Raw genomic sequence first — 11,570 nt, forward strand, 5'->3', positions numbered from 1 at the left:
AGACCAGACATGAAGAAGCTGGAGAGACATTTAGTTGTGAGGCTGTGGGGGATCATCTTTTCTTTGTTAAGCCTTCCATCTTAGGCTAAATTCAGGAATAGTTGCCAGATTATGTTTGTGTCCCTGACTGTTAGACACATGATTTTTAAGCAATAGATTGGGACCTTGGAGAATCAGGGGGCTTAGTTTCATCCCAGCTCTGACTTTGTCCAGCTTTGTAGCCATGGCCAAAGCCCCTAATCTCTCTGAGTCTCAGTTTACTTTTTAACTGTAACATGAGTATATGAACATTTATCCTCCCTGCTTCTCAAGGCTGTTGATGACCAGCTCCAGGCAGCAGCTACCTAAATGGCTGCTTCTCCTTAAGTTGAGGTCATGATTCACCTGCCCCCGTATTATGAATACCCAGGTAGAGCTCAATCCAAAGGAAACTCAACATGGGATTGGTACAAACCAAATCTCATCTAAAATTCCATTTTACTTTGAATTTTCCTATTTCCTCAGCTGAAATCTACTTACTGAGGGTATAAATAAATGATAGTAGATGAATGAATCCCATGTAAATACAAAGTTTAATTGGACTTTGAATTAAGTACGATGGCTCTATTAAGACTATGATTTGGAATAAGTTTCATCTCCCCCAACGCATTTCTATTTTATGATGTGATTTTCATATGTATAAAATTCACCCTGCCTGCCTCTCCCCAGTTCCCTTGGGTAGATATTTGTTCGTGGGTGATGGTCTTGTGGGCTCCTCACTTTGGATTTGATTTTTAATTTAAGAGCAGCACTCCTTTGGAATATATTTAATTCACACTTGGTTCTTGTAAAAGACACCACCTATTATGATCATCCCTGAAGAATTCAGCAAATAATATACTAAGTGAAACGTCAAGGAAGGGAATGATGCCACTATGCCTCACACAGGAACAGCAAATAAAGAAATCTTCCAACCCACCAGTTTCTAATTCAATAGTCACATAGCACGTTTTTTCTTTCCAAAAAATCTGGATGTATGCATACAGACAGATCCACATGTAGACACATGGATATACATCTATACATATATCTATCAACATGCACATACATAAACACTCCACTGTGTTAGGCAAAAGATAAAATGAGAAAACAAAGATTTGATCCTTGGGTATATTGAGATTTACCCAACACACGTTCAGTTTCCCAACAAATCTGGACCAGATCTCTTCAGCTTAGGCCTGGTCCCCAAATACAAGTAATTAAAAGGCACCAATACAACATTTTGGTAATCTGATTTCTATTTGGATGTAAGATTAGGGACTTTCCAAGTTGAGAGGGGGAGAGTGAACCAGTGTAATTCCTTGAAATCAGAAAAAGAAGTGACCCACAGCCAAGAATCCATGAATGATCAAAGGAACATGGGAACAGCAACTGACTGATGAGCAGGGACCAGTTTTCAGAGAAAACATGAATTGCTTGAGATGGTCTCTAACCGAAGTCCTTGGTTAAGAGCCTCTAAGCAGTAAGTCGAGGTCGTCCAGTTTCCCAGCCACACATGGCTTGGTTTGAGCAATTGAATAAAGTTTTCTCACAAGACAGAAATTGGACAAAACCCATAATTGCATAGAAAGGGACCTGAGTTAGCTCCAGAACTGAGTCACAAGATGGAGGTGTGGTTCACTCAGTTACCACAATTAACTATTTGCTGTCCTAATTCCCTCCATATGCACACACACATTTATACATACATCCACATACATACATGTTTATATATACATATATATCTATTGGCCTATCATCTATCTATAGATGTACCTATCTATCATCTGTCTATCATCTATCTATCTATCTATCTATCTATCTATCTATCTATCTATCTATCTATCATCTATCTAGCCAATACTTCACCTTTCAATCTTCCATAGTCATTGAAGACATTTAAACAAGATCAAGATTACACTGCTAGTTTGTGGTCGAGGAGGAATACAAAACCATCCTGGGATCCCCTCAGCAGAGGACCAGAGAGACTTAAACTCAAAATATGCTGAGACTTTTAGGGAGCAAAGGATAACAATTACCACCAAAATCTAAGCATCACTAGGGACAAAGATGAAGATTGGTTGAGGAATAGGGCAAATGTCCTAATGGAAAATATGAAGAGATGGGGACTTGAAGATAATACATTTAAATGGGTTTAAAACTGATTGGATGACTGGCTTGATACAGATGCGATGGCATTGACAATGGAGGGAGAGCAGAACTATTCCCCATTTATTTTTGTCTGTTTGTTCTGTCAGAGAGAATAATATCTACATGGAAAAGAGAGAATTCATTCCCAAGAACAGTGAGAAGAAAATAAGAGTATCCAGGTTTTTTTTTTTTTTTTATAAATACAGTCTCCTTGCCTAGGTGACTTACGGCTTGGGTCTTTATTTTCTCCTTTTTTTGTGGGGGGTGGTGGCTGGTTCCCAAAAGTTTCTTGTGGAGTCTTCTTTCCTTTTCCCCCTCAGGAGGTTGCTGTTTTAAATAGTAGAGTTCTTCACTATAGTGAGTAGCTTGTAATTCAATATTTTCTGATATTCTTGTGGAATAGATGGTGAGATGTGGGCTATTTAGATATGGCCTCTAAAAGAATTATAGGGATCAGTGGCTGATCAGGGTGTCAGCCCCTTATTTAACAGATGAGGAAACTGAGACCTAGAGAGTGAAATGACTTGCCCAAGGTCACATGGGTAAAAAGTGGAAGAACTTGAATTCTCTATCTCCAGGTGCAAGGCCCTTCCTTTTGTAGCAAGTCACTGGTGACATGCCGAAACCAAAAACTCAATGCTTAAAGAGAGGACCAGCCCCCTGGATCACAGAGTTAGGATCTAAGTAAATTGTGATAGGCTAGAATGGTGAACTGAATCAAATGATAATAAGAGTAAAGGGAAAACCTAATGTACTTGAGTTAAAAATGACTTTTCCAGTATACTTTGATCCCTTTGTGGTTAAACAACAGTTTAGAAAGAATCTGAAGGTTTTAGAGGACCACAAGATCAATGGGTATCAATGATATGATCCATGGTAGGCCAAAAAGTGAATGTGATCTTGGGTTGCTTTAGGAGAGCCATAGCTTCCAGGAATAGATAGAGTTCTAGGGTCCACTGGTACTCTTTTGTTCAGTTCTGAACTCCACATTTTGAGAACAATGATAAACTGGAGATCACACCTAAGGAGCCAACTGAAATTGTGAATGGTCTTTTTTTTTTTTAGGTTTTTGGCAAGGCAAATGGGGCTAAGTGGCTTGCCCAAGGACACACAGCTAGGTAATTATTAAGTGTTTGAGACCAGATTTGAACCCAGGTACTCCTGACTCCAAGGCCAGTGCTTTATCCACTACGCCACCTAGCTGCCCCATGAATGGTCTTTTAACTCTGAAGTTCTGTGAGTCTGTGAAACTTGGCTCTTTCTGTCCCTCAGACTGGACCATTCCACCTTGCCTTGATGCTGCCACTTATAGGAGATCTGAATCGGGATTGTTCAATGAATGAAAAGACAGTGTAACTCAAGTGATAACTCCATGAATGCTTTCTGAGGCCCAGATACCAATTGGAAGCATTCATTGTGTTCTAGGTTTTAGTACTACTAAGAAGGGAGCAGGCTTAGGGAAACCCTAACTTCTATTTAAATTCTAAGGTATATACTTGCCTGTTCTTGGGTATCATGGTATCTCCCTGCTGGAAAGGATCTCAGCAATTGTCCACATTGCTCCCTACATTCCTGATACAGATGAGGAGACCGAGGCAAGAAAGCATAGAGTGACAAGCCCAGGGTCCAATGGATAGCAAGTCAATTTGAATCCATATCCACTTTGAATCCAGGGCCCTCCCTGCCTGCCAACTTAACCAGACAACCAATTCCTCATAGATAAACACCCAGTCCAGTGGGGAGCACCAGTCCTTCCCAGCCGGTCTCCCAGGATCTGAGCTCACCCTCCCCTTCCTGCAGGCCTCCTTTTCTCTTTTGGAAAACTCTTGTTGGAGGCACCTTGTCTTGTCTTGAAACCAAACTGACACCTCCCACCCTTGCCTCTTGGCACCCTCAAGTAAAACTCAATCAATTTCTCTTCCATATGGGGGCAAATACTTGATCAATCAATCAATCAGCCACTAAACATTCATTGAGAGCCTACTATGTGGCAGGCACCTGCCAGGTGCTCTTCAAATGTCATTTGACCCAAATGTAGGAGCTCCTTCAAGTTTGGATGGAGCGACCATGACTTTAAATCTGGTTCTTCTTTTGAGCAGGAACATACTCTCTAACCTTCTCTGCGATTCACCACCCCTGGCCAGGAAGGAGGGGTAAACTAAGAGGCTCCACCTGCTCTTCTCTGCTGCCCAAAGACAGGTGCCTTTTCTCTCTTAATGCACAACCATCTCAACAGGAAAATGAAAATACAAATGACCCTCCCCATATTTGAGAGGGGCCTCCCCAACCTCCTTGGTGCTGCCGCTGCTAACAAGCTGCATGTTGTCCCATGGCCAGCAGATGGTGCCCGAGCTCCACCCTTTTACGCTGAGGGGTTTAGCAGTGGTGATGGAACATATTAATTGGGCTGTTATGGGAAGAAGATGATAATTCAGGCGCTGTTTACAGAATAAAAATGATTTAACCTTCAGTCTTTCTGTGAACATTTTTGTAGAATGTAGTCTTCCAACTGAAATTGCCAAAAGAAAAGGGAGAGAAGATTTTTTTAAATTAAATGAGAATAAAATAAAAGTTTTCTGTGCAAAGAACTAAACATCTGGGAGAGAATTGATTCCCAGAGCTCTAAGCTGGGCCTGGCCGTGGCTGGTCTTCCTTCATCCCTGGGGAAGGTAGAAGCCGGCTCTGATGAGTGGAATCTGGAGTTCACAGAAACGCTGCCATTTATCCAGGAGGGGCTTGGTTGTTTGGTTTAGTTGGCAGGCAGGGAGGGCACTGGATTTGGAGTGGATATGGGTTCAAATGGATTTGCTATCCATTTGAACCCTAGTCACTCAATGCTTTTTGTGCCTTGGTATCCTTATCTGTAAAAAGATTGGATTGGACCCAGTGGTTTCCACATTCCTTCCAAATCTCTTGTCCCATGACCATGGATTAGATGATGTTAAATACCTATGGAAGTTCCAAAGAAGGTGCTTACCAGCAGTGGTGGAAGGAATTTCCTCATCCAGGAGTTCTACCAATAAAATTATAGATCCAATACTATCTTCCTTTCTTCCTTTGTTCATTCCTCCTTTCCTTTCTCTCTGCTTTCCCTTTCTCTCTTCCTTTTTTCCTTCTTTGCTTTTTGCCTCCCTTTATTCCTTTGTTCCTTCCTTCCTTCCTTTCTCACTCTTTCTCTCTTCCTCTCTCTTTCTTCCTTTCTTCTACTCTTCCTTCCTCCTTTTTCCTTCCTTTTTCCTTCCTCTTTCTTTCTTTCTTTCTTTCTTTCTTTCTTTCTTTCTTTCTTTCTTTCTTTCTTCTTTCTTTCTTTCTCTTTCTTTTCTTTGTTTTCTGCTTTTCTTCCTTTTTTCTTTCCTTTCTCTTCCAGAACGGACAATGGACCCCATTATATCTGCAACCTGTAGATAAGTCCCCCAGTTTCCTCTTGGCATTCATGCCTTTTCTTTGTGTCTATGCTTTATTTTAGTATGACATGTATTTTGAGTTCTTTCTTGCTTTGCTAAAATCCAGACAAATAAAAACTCAACTCTGCAGTCCCTGTCTTTAAAGCTCTCTGGCTTCAGCAGGGTTGGGTCCAGGCTGCCGGCATCCTTGACCATTACAAAGGACCACGTGGTCACATTTCCTTAAGCATTGTCATCCCCCACCAACCTTTCCATTGTTCCCCCAGATCTGTGGAAACACCTCCTTTTTCAATGACAGGAAAAGGGAAGTTGGGAGGATGTTGTCAGCTGGTTATTGTCACTATAGGCAGGAGAGCTGGGAAGTGAATTGTTGGGGGGTAATATTAATGAGACCAGTTTCCACCTGTGTACCAGGGGCTGACTCTAGAAGAACTCCTTGTCTTCCTGGATAATCAGGGGCCCTGTCGCCCTGGCAGGCTTTCCCAAGAGACAGCGGGTTCATTGGGGCGAGGGGCTGCTTCCTTGTCCCTCTAATGAGCGCCATGCCTGTGATCCTTGAGGAGATGCAGAGACAAGCCAGAGGCACAGTGGTAGAGGAGCATGCCAGCCTGGCAGGAAGGCTGGGATGTGACTTTGAACTCCGTGTCGTTGGGGGTAATTTGGGTTGTCTGCATGCCTGGCCCAGGGCAAGCAAAGAGATCACCTTTGAAGAGTGCTGGCTAATTGTCAGCCTGGATCACCCTGCCAAATTTGAGGGATGATTGACAGCTGGAGACAGGTACTCTTCCTGTCTGAAGGCCCCCAAGACCCTAGCAGGGCTGGCAGTCTGCTGAACTTAGAAAGCTTTCGGAGGTATGGGGGCAAATCCATCTCCAGATAGGCACATTTCTCATGGCATCCTCCATCACGCTGACCCAGAAAAAAAGCAGCCTCTCACCAGGCCCCTCGGTGACCTTGTTTGACTTCTTTTTGGGCAGTGAGAGGTTTCAGACTGGATGCCATCTGTTCCCTCCTGGCCAGTCATTCCATCATCCGGTGCTTCTGGATGTTGGTAAGATTCTCCGGACAGTTGAGTTTGTGAGCAGGTCACATCTGAGCCCAATGGCAGCTCACTGCAGTTTCCTTCTCTGCCTGGCCAGCTAAGCAGTTCCTTCCCACCCTGGACCATGCACTGGTGAGGGTGGGGAAGGTTGCAAGGTATTCCAGAATTTAGGAAGCACAACTCAGACTGGCAAGGGGCATTGGGGCACCTGCCCCTACTAAGTTCCCGTAGTGAGAATTCTGCCTTCTTAAAGACTGGGCCAGTGGAACAGACTCTGGAGGTTTATCAGGGAAAGAAAATGCCCTAATTACAGTCCTGTGGAGGGGCCAAGTGAGAAAGAATCACAGAAGAAGCAGAGATCTGGGGCAGGGGTTCCAACCTGGGTCTGGAAACTTGTTATTAAAAGAAGTTGGTAATGATTTGTTTTGATTGATTTCCTTTGTAGCCCTCTGTTTTCCATTTTACGCACTTAGCATTATTCTGAGAAGGAAGGGATTGCTCAAGGGTTCCAGGACATCCCCTGTTCTAGAGTTTAAGGGAGCCTTTAAGGCCATGGAATTCCATCTCCTCATTTCACATATATGCCTTGTCCAGCATCCTAAGGGGATAATAAAAGACAAAACTGGGACTTGAATTAGGTTCTTCTTTTGGCCGGTCACCCATTACCTTCTGAGTGATGGGATTTTTGACCACAAAAGGCATGTTTTTCAAAATCATTTTTATTGATAGCTTTTGTGTTCATGCCACCTACTTTACCCAGAGCATCCCTCCTCCTTTTCCCACCCAGAGCGCCAGGCATTATTACAAGAACAACAACAACAAAAAGAAAATGCAGCTTAGCAAATCTAACTGATAACTTGAAAAAGACTTCCATGATTTACAGTTTGCCAATCTGGTAGTCTACCACTTCTGCAAAGAGAGGAAGAAGGTACGTCCTCACCTTCTCCCTGGAATAATTTGGTAATTATAAAATCAAAGTGTTCAGTTTAGACGTTGCTATTGTTCTTTCCATTTATATTGTTGTGGTCATTGTACATATCGTCTTCCTGGTTCTGCTTACTTCACTTTGTATCAGTTTATGTGTTTCCATGATTTCCTGTTTCTCCTGTGTTTTATTTCTTATAATCCTATGATATTCTCTTACAATAGTGGACCAGAATTTGTTGAGTCATTTCCTAATTGATGGCCATCTCCTTGACTTCCAGTTCTTGGCTACCATGAACAGGTGCTACTGGACATATTTTATTGTATTTGAGGAGGGGGGAGAGGGTCTTTCTTTCACTGACTTTCTTGATGTATCCTCCTAGTGTGGGATCTCTGAATCAGAAATTAGGAATTTTTAGTTACTAAGCATAATATGACAAAGTTTGAAGGACAGTATCCTTGGCATTGATGGAGAGAGTAAAATACCGATGAAATCATGGATCTGTAATTTATTGCAGTCATTGTTAAAGTAATGTGACTGTCTTTCTTGGTTCCCCATTCTGGATGAAGTATACTTCAAATGCTCCAAAGCACATGGGACCTCTTGAGTTAGATGCTCCCTCCATTTCTTCAGACAGTGACCACTTCTCCTTGGCAGCTCTCCTCCGTGGTTTTCCCTTGAGTTTTGGTGTTGTGGGGGTAGTGGGGGAGAAGGCATTCACTCAATACACTAAGGTCATCCTTCACTCTTGTTTCTTAACCAGCCCCATCTTTTCTTCCTCTCATACATTTCCCTCATTACAGTGTTTGCTTCTGTTCTTTCACAGAGTTCTTCAGTGGTTGTATATTGTAGGTGGCTCACAACTATCTTCTATCTCATCATTAGCTTTTGTGCAAAACTCATTTTTATTTCTCTAGAGACATCTATGCTCTATGTTCCATCATCCTACAACACCAAGAGAATATATGGAGGGTAGGCCTTTGTTCTGGGAGAAGCATAGCAATTTCCTGAAGATAATCCACCATTCTTTACCCCTTCTCCTTAAATCTGAATCCATCTTGTTGGCTAGTTGCACTGACTGCCACAGATGTCCAATAGACACTTTTCATCCATTTGGTCTTTCCTGAATGAATAGTTGCATCAAGTCTTTTGAGTAGTTATAGTTCTTTTCCAGGAGAAGTGAACTAAAATACAAGGTCAAGACTAAGAAGGTAATAATCCTCTGAAATCTCCCCTAGGGTGTAGAATTTGATTTTGAGAACCCTGTTTTAGGAAGTCCTTCTTTTAAAAAAAATCAACCATTTGGACAGCATCCAAAAGAGGACAACCAAAATAGTGAAGGTCCCTGAAGCTTCCATAGGAGTATAGCATAACTTCATGACCAATTTCTTCCAGTAATGTCATGTTAAGGCTACCAAGACCTCTCCTCAGGTCTCTAGGGAAGTACCTGAAGGGTTTTGATGAGTCTCCACTAGTATGCTTTCAATGTTAAATTAACTTTTAGAAAAAGACATATGTAGGATCATAAAAATAGTTTCTACAGAAACATCCTACCACCCAAGGGTCAAACTGTCTACTTACTAAAGTTTTTGAGAGAGTGGGTTCTTGACCAGTGGTCAACTTATGATAACTGGTTAATGGGCATGTTTTTTCCTTTTGTTGAGTCATTATAAAGCAGCTCTGGGGTGAAGCTCTGTGCTAGACCCTGAGGGTCAGTGCTCTTATGGAGGATGTCTAGTTTGTCCCCAGCATGTACCCCACTTCCCAATATAGACACAGCAGTTGGCCAGTGTTGACAGGAGATGCTGCTGTCAGTGAAGAGGAGACCACCAGAATGCCAAGCTTTTGAAGGTCACAAATTTATCATTTGTTTAATAGGGTATGTAGGGTCCCCCTGGGGTTGATCCTGCTGTCCCACTTGTATTCTAGTACACGGGCCAGGGCCTGCAGGTGCTCCTGAGTTTGGAACTTCTTGACTCTGGCCTTTTTACTGTTGAACTTGTAGCTCTGAATGGGTGAGCTGCATTACCCACAGCCCACACAGGGAGTGGCTATTTCTCTCCAACCAATCCCAGAATATTTCCTAGGTGTTCTCATTTGTGTTTGCCCAATGATCCAAGCACAAAAGACATCCCAAATTGATTAAGAACTTGTTTGTTCCTAGTTATGCCTTTGATGGATTGATTCAATCAAGAATTTTGGGCCTTCAGTGTTTAATGAGGTGGATCCTCACCCCTAGATGAGGGTCAGTTGAAAGGAACTGGGATGTTTAGCCAAGAGAAGAGCCAGATGATGGGCACAATGAGCATTTCAGGGGGCTGCTGGGTGGAGAAGGGCATAGGCTTGGCTGACTTGGTAGTCCTTGGGACATATCTGAGAGCATTGGGTGGATGTCAGAGGGAAACAGATTTAGGTTTGGTGACTGAAACAAGTTATCACAAGTGAAAGCTGTCCCGAAGTGGAGGGGGGGGGCTCTCCCCACTGTTTCAAGGGTTCTCCCCACTCAAAGATTATAGCAAACCCTCCATGCCTCCATTTTAGAGGAAATTTTTGTTCAGATGTGGATTGGACTAGATCCTCTCCAAGACTCCTTCACAGAATCTGTGACTCTGATTCTTGATTCTTCTGGGGTATCATCATTTTATTATTCTTGTCACCAACACCAAATTTAATCAAACTTGCATCAAAACCCTATGGAAATCAAAACCCTATGGAAACACACAAAGGAAGGTACCACACCATTCTCCAAGGGCTTAGGAAAGAAGATCAAGCAGCAAAGAGACAAGTTTAGGAGGCAAGTTTAAGGCTTCCTCAAGGCCCATGCCACCATGGGTTCTGACCTTGAAGGTCTTGGCTCATAACCAGCCAGGACTTTGTCCGCCCGTCACTTTGTTGCTTTCCCAGATCTGCCTCTTCAGGCCCAACTTTGTGTTCCTTTCTGGCTTCATCATTCTTTTTGCAGGATATCGATCCAACATTTTGTCTATTGACTCTTCTTCTCCAAACCTGCTCCCCATTTCCTTTTTTCCTATTGCTCCTATTATTCCCCCAGAGACTTTGGGATCTAGACAATATAGCATCATCGATTTAGAGATGGAAAGAGCCTCAGACCTAATTTTCTAGAGGAGAAGCTAGGAAGGTTGTGATTTGCCCAAGGTTAACTAGCTAGTAAGGGAATTCAAGCCTCAGATCTTGGATTTCATACCCCTCTTTACCTCATCGTTCTCCCCCATTCAGTTGTCATGCCCTAATGTTTCCAACAGAATCTTTCCTGTGAGCTCTGACCTTGTTCCTCCCACTGAACCATCCAAATTTGGCCATCACAGGCTCCCGTCTTTACTTGGGGATCACCTCCTTGCTGGTCTCTTTTGACTCCATACTCTTTCCTCTCCAAGCTACACCATGCCACTATCATAGTGAGTATCCTGGGACATGAGGCTGATCATACTACTGCAATGTCCAGAGTCTTTGGGGATTCTCAAAAACTTGCAGGAGAGGTAAGTTATCCCTTGTCACCCTGCCAGGGAAGACCGTCCACAGTCTAAGATTGCCTCCCTGTCTCAAATAGACTTGACTTGTGCCAAGCTGGAGGACCAGATTCTCTACATGCAATTGCCCAGTCTTGTCCAGGAGATGTTAATCATCTGGTACAGGAGGGGCTGCTTAGATACCAGGGAGACACGGCTCAGGTGGGGCTATGGATCCTGCTCCAGGACCTTATGTTCTACATCCTGTGTCTGAGTGATTAAATAAGGATAATGATTAGAGAGGAGACATGGTGCAGGGAAGAGAGGACCAAGACGAGTGAGCCAACTAAGGCCAAGACCCACCTCTGGCATACCATGGCTGAGTGACCCTGAGCATCCCTAAGTCACTCTGAGCTGTGAGATTCAGAGAAGCACAAACCTGTACTGTGTAATTGCAATTGGAATAGATAGCGGTGGCTAGGAGGTGCCATGGTGGATAGAATGCCTGTTCTGGAGTCAGGAAGATTCATATCTCCCTGAGTTCAAATTTGACCTCAGGTACT

The sequence above is a fragment of the Macrotis lagotis genome, chromosome 2 (genome assembly GCF_037893015.1).
Source record: "Macrotis lagotis isolate mMagLag1 chromosome 2, bilby.v1.9.chrom.fasta, whole genome shotgun sequence".
In the NCBI taxonomy this organism is placed as follows: Eukaryota; Metazoa; Chordata; class Mammalia; order Peramelemorphia; family Peramelidae; genus Macrotis; species Macrotis lagotis.